The following is a 12350-nucleotide window of genomic DNA, read 5'->3' on the forward strand; positions in this document are numbered from 1 at the left end:
GGCTCGACATTCTGCTGACAGACTGACTCTGGTGATGTCACTGTCTGTATCCCTGGAGACAGGAGCGTCTGTCTCCCGCGTCGGAGCAGAGCTCTTCTTCTCAGACTCCAAGCGTGACAGGGCCAGTGATGTATAAAATAGATCCAGTGAAGTAGCCATGGAGTGATGGAGTGCTATAAAATACCCAGTGAGCTGGACAATTCCTCTGTGGGTGGGTGTGTGTGTGTGTGTGTGAGTGAGAGGGACAGATCCTTGTCAAAGGCCTGCAGGATAGATGTTTTGATTTTTTTGTGACTGATTTCAGATCAGTATCTGTCTGTGCCGTCTTGTCTTTAATTCCTTAATATGTACCTGAGACTTGTAGAAGCGTGCTCATAAGATGCCTGAGTACGCAACAAGAGAGAGCTTCTCTCTGCTTGTGTCCCTCTCAAGGTCAGCCAGAGGTCGTAACTCTCCAGTCGCCGTAGACGTCGTTTACACCTCAGTGCACCCTGAATGTGCCTCTCTTTCAACGGGAATACCCCGGCCAGATGCCCCTCTATTATGCAGGTGTGCGTGTGTGTGTGTGTGTGTGCGCGCGCATGCTTGTGTGTGCGTGGGAAGGGTTGTCCCTTATGAATCTTCCACTCTGCTACAGTACAATTTGTGAGAGTGTGTGCGTTTTCTATCAGGTCAAACCCCATATTTTATAGCTGCCTGCAATATTCTCTAAAAGCACAAACCTAAATGTGTAAACTGAGTATACTTGATTGCAGTATAGGGTTTATGTGTTTCTCATAATCACATACACACACACACACCCACCATGCACACCACATACTGACCATCCTCTCACAGTAGTGTATGCTCAAAAGCCTCCTCTATAGTATAGCATTGTGTGTATCAGTGTGTTTGTGTGTTTGTGTGTGTGTGTGCGTGGAGGCCCCTGTCCTGTATTAGGAGCCGATTCACTTCTTCCGTATGTTTATGTCCACAGGAACAATGGCAGGAGTCTCAGGAAGCAGATAAGCATCAAGTAGGTGCTTTAGTGGTGGGGGGGGACATGTAAACACCAGGGCTGATGAGGGTCTTCTGCTCTGGGCTCTCTCTCTCTCTGTGTGTGTGTGCGTGTGTGAGACCTGCCCTCCAGACCTCCGGCAGTCATAAAGAACTCATGTGGGAATCCGACTGGATCAGGAGCCACGCTTTGATTTGGGCCCACGGGGGAGAAGAACAACAGAGTGCATTGCCTCTCCCTTACCACTCCCAGTGTGTGTGTGTGTGTGTGTGTGTGTGTGTGTGTGTGTGTGTGTATGTGTGAATTTGTGATACGGATATCTGCTGTGTGTGCTGTAGAGATGGATGGTGTGTGTGTAAGTGTGTGTAAATGTGCGAGAGGGATATCTGCTGTGTGTGCTGTAGAGATGGAGGGTGTGTGTGTGTGTTAGAGAGAGAGAGAAGGAATGAAGGAGAATGGTAGAGATGTATAGGTTGTGTGTGTGCTCTGTGTGGAGATTTATAGTGTGTTTGTGTGTGTGTGTGTGTGTGTGTATGTGCATGCTGTGTGGGGGGTGAGGCGTGGTGTGTATTAGTGTGTGTGTGGTGGGATCTGTACGGCTCTTTTCTGTGATATGCAACATCTGTGTCAATATTATTATGGCAGCTCTGTTGGTCCTACTTCAAGAGATGAGGACGGGAACACAGCTCCCTGGTGAAACACCACACAAGAGAGTGCGGTTCAGGTGCAGCGCCATGTTTGCATCAGAGTTTGTTTCTCTTTAGGTGTGTATATGTGTGTGTGTGTGTGTGTGTGTGTGTCTGTGTGCGAGTGTGTTTATTTTGTATCTTTTTGTATGTGTTCAGGTGTGTATCAGTGCGTTTCTGTGCGTGTGTGTTTCTAAAGGATGCAGTATGCCTAGTAGATCTGTGTTGCGCAATCACTGAGATGCTGAATGTCATTCAATCTTACAGTGTCTAATTGTTCTTTTGGCCAGTTAATGTCACACTGTAGCAGATAGTGGGTATGTTGCGACACATTTCTGTCCATCTTTAGGATGCTGTGGCTGTGGTCCACTCTTAGCTGGACTAAATGTCTTGTGGGTTCCATAACCAAGGCAGTGAAAGGAGATTTAAAGCAATGTGAAAATGCTGTGATAAATCAAACAGTACCTCTCTTGTTTTCATCACTGATGTCAATAACATGTCCCACAATAAAAATGCCTAATGCATTCATATCATTGTTGTTGCTGTTTAAACATTATTGAAGTCTTTTAAATTTACTGGATGGTTGTGTAAGTAACATCTGGGTGCGATTCGGGACTGCTTAAGAAATGAAGTGGAAGTTGAGGCTGAAATCTGAGGACCTCCCTATGCTCTGGCTGCGCGCGGCACATCCCTTCCGCCCCAACTTTCCCCCCCAGTCTGGAAGGAACCATTCCGCTCCTCCCGTGCTTAGCTGGCTCACAGCGCGAGGGGAAACTCATTCCTTCCCGCACCCCTCCTCCTCGCGCTCTTGTGCAGACTCCCCGCTCGCGGCGCAGCTGAGCGCGCGGCACTGCGGGACCCCAGCGCCGAGCCTCGCGCAGGTACGTCCTCTGTCCTGTTGTATTGCTATGTTGCCTTGTGGGTTATTGTGGGAGATGATGTGTTTTGGACAGCGGTTGTCGCGGGGCCTTTCCGCTGAATTTTTAGAAAACAGCTGCATGTCGGGCCGTTCTATGCAGCACGGGGCGATGAGCTGGACTCACGCAAGCAAGCAGCGCTGACGGATCTGACTCATAAAATAACGGTGCCTGAACTTGAGCCACGGGGAAAGGTGATATATAAACGTACCTCTCGGTTAGCCACAATGCGTAACGCAATATAGCTCATACTGAAAACATAGGCTTCTCTAACACGAATAATGCTCTGACTAATTCACATAAAGATCACAGCCCAGGCAACTCCGTTGCTGCCTGAACGGCCGTGGAGTAAGATAGGCTACTGTAATGTTAACTTCCACAACGAGTCGTTGCAATCAGCTAAGACGAGCCTGCTGGAATCTTTGGTGCTAGCAAGCCCTGTGCATGGGATAATTTAGCCCCTTTATAGGTCACAATCCATTTCTGTTTTTATTTTTCTAATTGAGCAAGGAAAGGATATTTGCTTTTAGAAGTTGGGTAGAGTAACGGTGATGTGAAATCCATCAGCTTGCATTATATAGGATGGTGGGTATAGGACAGAAACGCTATTCTACAGGTAGCTAGTTTTAGGCTATATGCCACTGTATTGCTTGTTTTCGTGGATTAGGGGAGCAAGTTTTAGTGATTACTTTTTTTTAATACAACGATTTGAAGTGAAACGTAAGGAATGGCATTAAAAAATAGTCCTTAAGGACTGTGCGCTGTCACACTTCGCTCCGTTATCAGTTTTGACATAAACTTTAAAATATCTTTTACTGACATTATCCTACACTGACATTATACCACACGCAATGTTGTATACTCTGCTGTGTTAAATCCAGATTTCCTTAACCTGTTTTCCAAAATCAGGCATGTTCCTCCTCCGACGTGCTTTCCCTAGTAGCCTATGGCCAACAGGTAAACAGCAGAGTAGCTCCAGATGTCGTTTTTAATTAGGCCTACCGTCTGGGCGGAGCGGAATCAGGGCAAACGGAGCACTTAGGTGCGGGCTTGCTCACATGGAACTAACCGACGGCTGGCCAGACCTCTCGTTCTCCTGTTAGAATTTACGCGGGGGTGCGAGGTTAACCGGCCGGATTGCCTCACCCTCCCACGGGCCGGTATGTTAACTAAATCAATACTCCGTTAGAAGTTCAATGACATCCGGTAGTGTCTCACGGGCTTGCACAGATTGCGGGAACTGGCCGTCTACGTGCTCGGGTTTCATTTGGATAGCATTGGATCCCTCCTTCTCTCAAACACACATTAGCGCACACACGTGGACACACACAATGCAATTTAATGGCTTCTTGCCAAATTGTGTAATAGCTTAGAGTGCGTCACACGATTTCGTTAATTGTTGAGTGATACAGACGTACACGCACACTTGCACCACCTGTGTTTCACCAGATGCCCATTTGAAACAGCATGCAGCTGCGCAATGGGTCTGAGTGACAGATGGAGGGAGAATGAGAGAAGGGGTTGCATGGATGGATGGAGGGAGAGAGGAAGAGAGAGAGAGAGGACAGGATTGCAGCAGCAGTGAAGAAAGGGTTTGGAGGGAAAACATCCCAAAGCCCAGAGGAATCTCACTTAAAAGAGACCAGGCTGTGAGATGGTAGTTGAGAGAAAGGGATGAGTAAAGATGAGAGAGATGACAGCAAAGAGGTGTGAAGGTCAGGCTGAGGTCAAGGGTATTACTGCCCACATGATACATAGATCTCACACACACACACACACACACACACACACACAAACTCACAAATTCTCACACAGGTAATGATAATAAGCAGTCAAGGACCAACAATATTGACTGTCTTAATCCAAGTAATTCCTCTCTGGACAGGGGAGGTTTCTAATAGCAGCTGATATTACAATTTGTCAAATGTCATTGGGGTGTGTGACTACACAACTGAGGTTCACGATGAGTTATTGTGTAACATCTGCATGAGTCTGTTTTCATATCAGTTGTTAGAAAGGAAATTAGGTTTTCTTTATCTGTTGATAGAACTGTTATTTGTTATTACACTAATCAAAATAGGTTTTAGTCAGGTTAGGTTTCCTTCATCAGATTCTCTCGATTTACCTCACATGTTCAGTCTCTCAGCGGAGGGGAGCGTCGGGAGATTTTCTTTCTATTTTTACTTCTTCCGTCAGAACAGAGTAAACAGCCAAACTGTTACGTTCAGACCAGTGTGTGACACACTGGACATACGGACACACTGGACATACAGACACAATGGACATACAGTACGGACAGGCTGCGTGTGTGTGACAGAGAGTGGTGTGTTTAAATGTGCTGGACTGAACCTGAGTAGCTGTGCCTGGTCGGGCACTTTCCCATTGATACCGGACAGCAAATATTTATGTGAAGAACTTTAGTCATCAGTGACTAGCTTATTGCAGTCATCCTATCAGAACACTAGGAACCAGTCATGGGATTGTCCAGCAACATTGCTCCAAAAGGTGACCCATCATTCAGCACCCTTATTCATGTGTGTGTGGTTAATTCTAGAATTTGTGCGTGGTTAATTCTAGAATTTGTGCGTGTGGTTAATTCTAGAGTTTGTGTGTGTGGTTAATTCTAGAATTTGTGCGTGTGGTTAATTCTTTAAGTTCTTTGAGTTTTGAGGAAGTCTAGAATTCACCAGCACTTCAGGCCATTTCACCTCTGACCTTGTGAATCGCCTGTTGCAAACTGACTCTTCCCCACACACACATGAATTCAGGCCTGGAGCAGGGGCACACACGCACGCACACACACACACACACACAAATTCAGGCCTGGTGCAGGGGCACACACACACACACACACACACACACACACACACACACACACACACACATATGAATTTAGGCCTGGTGCAGGGGCAGCTGCACACACACACACACACACACACACACACAAATTCAGGCCTGGTGCAGGGGCACACACACACACACACACACACACACACATAAATTCAGGTCTGGTTTGAGGTGGGGTGCGCTGGCCCAGCTCTCTAGTCTCTGCACACAGAGCTCAAACAGACCTTGGAAGAGTGGTTCGTTTTGAAGATAATTTTTACAAGACTGAAAAGAGTCCTTGTGAGTTGGAAACAGGTCTAACATGATAGACTGACAACAACCCACAAGGGGTTCTACACAAATACATTTATCATATCAACTTCTAATGATACTGTGGGCTTGAGACATATAGCTTGGCCCTAATGAATGGCTGGGTCACCTCAGCAGACCCCCAGTACCCCAGTGATTAACCAGAGCATACATAGTCATTAGCTGCACTACCAGATGCAGACACGGTCATTATGTGCCCAGACAGAGCTGGCCCTACTCTGCACTTATGCTAGACGGAGTAGGGGCAGGAGTTGGGGCAAGAGCAGGACCAGGGGCAGGAGCAGGAGTAGAAGCAGGGGCAGGAGTTGGGGCAGGAGCAGGACCAGGGGCAGGAGCAGGAGTAGAAGCAGGGGCAGGAGTTGGGGCAGGAGCAGGACCAGGGGCAGGAGCAGGAGTAGAAGCAGGGGCAGGAGCTGGGGCAGGAGCAGGACCAGGGGCAGGAGCAGGAGTAGAAGCAGGAGTTGGGGCAGGAGCTGGTTGTGTTGGGCAGCACCTCTGGCAGAAGGGGCAGCCGCTGCTCTGGGGAGGAGAGGGCATGGAGCGTCTGAGACCTACCGTACTGTGAAGTTTTAAGTTGGAGGTAGTTGAGGACCACACACTCATACCGCCCTCTAAACACACACACACACACACACACACACACACCCTCTTTCTTTCTATTTCTCCCCCTCATTATCCTTTCTACCCTCTCTTTCTTTTTCACACCCTGTTTACCCCACCGCCTACAGGACTAAACTTCAGAGCACATCTCTCTCTCTCTCTCTCACTCTCCCCCTCTTACTCTCTCACACACACACACACACACACACACACACACACACACACACGTGCACACACACACACACACACACACACACACACACACTCTAACTAACGTCCTATTTGCACGCCCCCCATAGTTACCCACATGCACCAAACTCCTAAATCCTCCTCCAACCCTGGTCTGGTCTGTTGACGATAAGCTCTCAGTCTCACTCCCCTTGGATGATGAAGGCCATCTGCTGTGTGTGTCCTCTTCTGCTTGCCGTATCTGCTGTTTAAGTCAACACCCATTGATAGTACAGATGCTCCACATACCTCGTGTTTTGTGTGTGTGTGTGTGTGTGTGTTTATGTGAAGGTTATTGCCTTTACTGTAGATGTGTGTGTTGGAAAGGAAACAAAGTGGTGGTGAGGATGTGTGTATTTAAAGCATGTGTTTTGCAGATTGGTTAAGAATGTGTGTTCAGTACCGTGTGACTTGATGACTGTGTGTGTGTGTGTGTGTGCCTGCGCGCGCCTGTGTGTGTGTGTGTTTGTGTGCGCGCAGTAGTGTGTGTCGTGTGTGTGTGTGATAGAGAAACTCATTGGTGTGGTTGTGTAAGCCCACTCTGCTCGTGTTCAGCAGATGTCTTTCTCTGGAGTGTTTATGTGTTGGGATCAGTAATGTGTGAGCTGCTCTTGGAGGACTGAACTGACCTCAGACTTATAGCAGAGCATTGCTCCATATTCACAGGTCATGGATGCATTGACAGATGGACACTCTCCACTGCCTTCATATTGTCACACCAGTTTGATCTTCTCTTCTCTTTTCTCTCCTCTCCTCTTCTCTTCTCTTCTCTTCTCTTCTCTTCTCTTCTCTTCTCTTCTCTTCTCTCTTCTCTTCTCTTCTCTTCTCTTCAGTTAAGGAACTGGCCTGGCATGTAGCAGCCTGAAAAGTTGTGGGTTCAATTCCCACATGTCACTGTTGTGCCCTTAAGTAAGGCACTTAACCCCAAGTTGCTCTGTGGAGACTGGCCCTTGTAATATAATAGACTGCGTGCACGAAAGGCTCTTGTATGCTCATTGTATGCTCTTGTATGCTCATTTATTTCCCGGTGGAGCGTTTATGTTGTAATGGCATCTTCTGTTGTATTCTGCTTGATTGCCCAATAATACTGTAACAATTTTAACACATGCATAAATCCTTTATCGTAATATGCTGATTTACTAGGTGCAACACCCAACCTGGTCCGTGTAGACACTAATTACATTAACAATAGCGGCAGGTTCATACACACCTGGCTCCACCAGAAACAAACGAGCGCACGAGAGCCTTTCGTGCCTGCAGCCTATTGACATATGTAATTACTTTTGGATAAAAAAAAAAAGTGTAGACTTTTTTACTTTATTCTCCTCCCCTTTACTCTGTTGACTCTCCTCTGCCTCTCCTCTCTTGATCTATCTTCTCTTCTCTATCTCTCTCTCTCTCTGTCCTTCCATCCCTTCCTCCTATCTCCTCTCATCTCTCTCTCCTCCACTCTGCTCTGCCACTCTACGTCCCTGTTGACTCTGCACTGCCTCTCTGGTTGCCATGGCTGCAAGGACGAAGGGGCCACTGAAGTCACACAGCCGTACACAACATGGTAGAGTGCAGTTGATGTGAGAGTGGTGTGTGTGTGTGTGTGTGTGTGTGTGTGTGTTTGTGTGTGTGTGTTTGTGTAGGTGTGTGTGTATGTTTGTGTGTGTGTGTGTGTGTGTGTCTGTGTGTGTGTGTGTGTGTGTGTACTTGAGTCTGAGACAGAGTGTTAGAGTTGTGTATGTGAGTGTGGGGGTGAGTATATGCTTCAGGGCAGTCAGAGAGTCTGAGAGAGAGCGAGAGAGAGAGGAAGGGAGTGAGAAGAGAGAGAGAGAGAGAGAGAGATAGTGAAAGGGAGAGAGAGAGGAAGATGGGAAGAGAGCTGTGAACAGGTGCTCTTATCTGGCACAGGTGTGCGTTAAGCCAGGAAAAAAACGTTCTCCACAGGTCTCCTCTGAGTTCTGCAAAAGCGCCCTGTCCTCCGTCTGTACAGCATGACCTGATTGCCTCGGAACCTCCTAGATCCGTGTCCTTCTTCCAGGCCACAGCACCCCGCATGTTCTAACCTGTGCTAGCCACATGCTATCCTTTAGCCGTGTAGTAGCCTTGCTTTAGATTAACAACACACAATAACCAGAAGGGCAAAAGAACAGCATTACACAAAGCGCATCAATACAAGTGGCATAGCATGTTGCCCTGTATTGCCTCAGGGTCCAATTATTAGAAGAATGCATGAACTAGATGAGAGTGGCTGTGATCAGGTAAATAGCAGGATTTCAGTGAGCTGCCAGCGAAGCTCAGATGATATCCTGAGTCCACCCCCCGTAGCCTTGAGCCAGAGATGGGCCCCGGATGCACAGGTTTAATAACAAGCTTACCTGGTCTGTCATCGTAAGCCTACTATGCCTGCTGGGTTTTAGTCAGCCATTTTTGTGGGTTCAGGGCAGAGTGGAGAATATCTTGTTTGGAGACAAACAGGCATCACTCGGTATTGATTTAGTCACAGGCATGTTCTCAGCAGAGTGATTTGGCCTGTCAGTGTTGTCAGGTGGGCTGTGTCTGTGCATGACTGGAAATCATTTTCCACGGCTTGTGTGTGTGTGTGTGTGTGTGTGTGTGTGTGTGTGTGTGTGTGTGTGTGTGTGTGTGTGTGTGTGTGTGTGTGTGTGTGTGCGCGTGCGTGCATGTGTGTGTGTGTGTGTGTGTGTGCGCGCAGACAGGGGTTAGCCCTAATCGCCCGTTCTGTCTTTGATCAGGCCCAATCTGACTGATGCAGTCTGTCACTGTCATCCCTGGCCTGCTCAGTCCGGCATGATGGATCCTAATTACCCAGAAGCCCACTGGGCAGCCAGGGCAACAGCCTCCGGTGGGGATTGTCCGTGGGGGCAATTGTGTTCTGTTACCCCCTCTTAGGCTCTGCCACTTCTCACCTGTGACGTCCCTTATAACGGCATATCTCACCTGAGAACCTCAACACTTCAGCCTCACTGCCTAATTCCATCTGCCCACCTCACACCTCTCTGAGCACCCTCCTGTGTTTGATGGGCAACGTGTTAAGTCTCAAGAGCAGCTAAAGCTATTTTAGGAACTTTGCTAAATCTATTTGTTAATTTAAGGACAGCACAATGTAGGAATTCCCCTTTTTGTCAATGTGACCAATGTACTGGGAACCCATTCAGCGTTAAAGTTTGTCTAAAACTGATGGAAAGGGTCATGCTCCTACCTTCCGCAACAACGTTGTGACATATCAAGAGCACATGGGCACAATGTCAGTGTGTGTGTGTGTGTGTGTGTGTGTGTGTGTGTGTGTGTGTGTGTGTGTGTGTGTGTGTGTGTGTGTGTGTGCGTGTTTGTGTGACATATCAGAGCACATGGGCATTGTCAGAGAGTGTGTGTGTGTTTGATTGAGACATTATTTTATTATTTCATTATTATTTTATTATTTTATTAGCAGCATCCTAAGCGAGAACATCTGCGGGGCAGCTGAGTGCTCCCACACACACCACACGATAGCTTTAGATCATGCAGGAGACACTCTAGTCTTTGTTTATTTGACTTTGCGCTTTGTCTGTCATTTTAATCAAGCCCTCTGAGGCTGTAACCTTCACTCCTCTGCACTGAGGAAGTTCAAGAAACCTTCCTGTGTGGGTTGGTGAAAGATGTCCACTGGTAATCAGCTCAGCTGGGAAGCCATTTCTCAACTGGAACACTCAGCACACATACGGTTCTATGAAGGATCTTTGTGTTCTTTTTTGTATTCCATGTTTTGGTTTTTCTTGATATTTTCAACATTCTTTACCTATTATTTTGACCCTTGGCTGTTCATCTTTTGAGCTTCCAAATGTCTCTTTTACCTGAAGCGGACAGTCAAAACATTTTTGGTAACACTTTACGGTAAGGGTACATGAATTATCATGAATTCATGCATTAATTAATTAATGATTTATGTATTACTTCATTCCTTAATATCTCATGAATCATCTGGAATTCACATGAGTTCATAGTCTGTCATTAGTGACCTAAAGCATTAGGTACGGTGGGCACATCATTATGAATTATGATTTATTAAGCATGATCATGATTATTTCTTTTTCTGCCAAAAATGTGATCATCACTTCTCAACTTCTGATTTGAACACAACTTTGAAGTTCTCTAAACACATGTCATTATTCAACACTTTAGTTGAGGGGCCACAGACATGATGAGCTCATGAGCAATTAACCTTAAATTCATGTAATCATGATGATCATGCTTAAGAAATCATAAATCAAAATGATGTACCCACCATACTTAATGTCTTAGTTGATGTGTTGTTCATGTATGAGGTCATGAATGAGAGACTATGAACTCATGTCAATTCATGATGATTTAAAAGATATAAAGGAATGAAGTAATGCATAAATCATGAATTAATTCATGCATGAATTCATGATAATTCATGTACCCTTACCGTAAAGTGTAACCACATTTTCTATTGATTTTCTTTGTTTTTTGTTTTGTAAGAAAGATGTTATTGACTCAGGCAGATGGAATACTACATGGCATCTCAGTTTGTTTTTGCACTTCAGACTGTTTAACCGCAACATCTTCAGACCAGTAGCTGACCTCACCCCTCATGCCAAAATGCACGCTCAAAGCGTCTCACCCGAAAAACCTCCCTCCGCTCTCCTCTTTTCTCTTTGTCATCTTTGTTTTTCTGTGTAAATGTGGTCATGTGCTTGTGTTGGAGAATGGTGTGTGTGTGTGTATATGTGTGTGTGTGTGTGTGTGTGTGAGTGAGAGAGAGAGAGAGAGAGAGAGAGAGAGAGAGCAATCCTGTGTGAGGAACATTGAAAATGACGTCAAGGAATTTCTCCATGTGGCTGAAGCCAAGAGAGGGGTGGGCGGATTGGGTTTAGGAGAAGGAAGACGGGGTGTTCACTTTACAATGGGGACCAATGTGCCAGTACTGCAAGACAAACAACCAAACGGTCATTGGTGTACCGGAGCTGTCGAGCTGGACTTTGTGCTGAGGCGGTTTTTCTTAGGGGCCTAAAGTCCTTCACACACCACTCACCACACATACACACACACACACAGAGAGAGAGAGAGAGAGAAGGTTAGTGTGTGTTATGTTTGCATATTTCAACTTGAGTAATGCAGTAGAATCAGACTAGTCCAAGTCACGTGGCATGCATGTGTGGGGGTGTGTGTATGAGTGCATACACGCTTAAATGCACGTGTGTGTGTGTGTGTGGGTGTCTGTGTGTGTGTGTGTAAGGGTGTGTGCATTCAAGTGTGTTTAACTGTGCCTGTTACACATTATAGCTGCGGTCTGAGACGTGTTACGCCATTTCAAAGGAAAACAACACACACACACACACATACACACACACACACACACACACACACGTACACACACGACTTCCTGCCAGTGCAGCCTTTTAGTTATTAGAGAGTGTAAACTTTCCTAGGCTGGCGGGCTGATATCATCCTCCTCTCCATTGTTCCGAAGCCCGCTTTTCAGGACAGGAAAACGCCGCTTGTTGCCATGGGCACTTTGAAACAAAACAGAGGGATGGGAGGATAGCTGATAAATTACTCACTCAAGCAGCACACACACACACACACACACACACACACACACACACACACACATGCACAGAGGCAGGCACAGACTGACTGACTTGCACACAACCCCATGGTTATGCACATATACTCGCATGCACTTGTTCTCACACATATTCAAATGCAGGTCCGTAAAGACAGGCACAAAAACCTTTCTATATCTCTCTCTCT

At 46.5% G+C, this 12350-nt stretch overlaps 1 protein-coding gene across 9 annotated transcripts in view; it reads left to right on the forward strand.

Annotated features, from left to right (window-relative positions):
- The first annotated feature begins 2430 nt into the window (after positions 1-2430).
- jcada (junctional cadherin 5 associated a) overlaps positions 2431-12350 on the forward strand; it is a 30484-nt gene continuing 20564 nt past the window's right edge. For 8 of the 9 annotated variants that reach the window (XM_042067991.1, XM_042067994.1, XM_042067998.1 and 5 more), the window contains exon 1: positions 2431-2564. The gene's annotated coding sequence lies outside the window, so the exon portion shown is untranslated. Of the gene's footprint in view, positions 2565-3630; positions 3761-12350 lie in introns of those variants that run through there. The other variant, XM_042067992.1, reaches the window with a different exon arrangement.

The sequence above is a fragment of the Alosa sapidissima genome, chromosome 17, assembly GCF_018492685.1.
Source record: "Alosa sapidissima isolate fAloSap1 chromosome 17, fAloSap1.pri, whole genome shotgun sequence".
Taxonomy (NCBI): Eukaryota; Metazoa; Chordata; class Actinopteri; order Clupeiformes; family Clupeidae; genus Alosa; species Alosa sapidissima.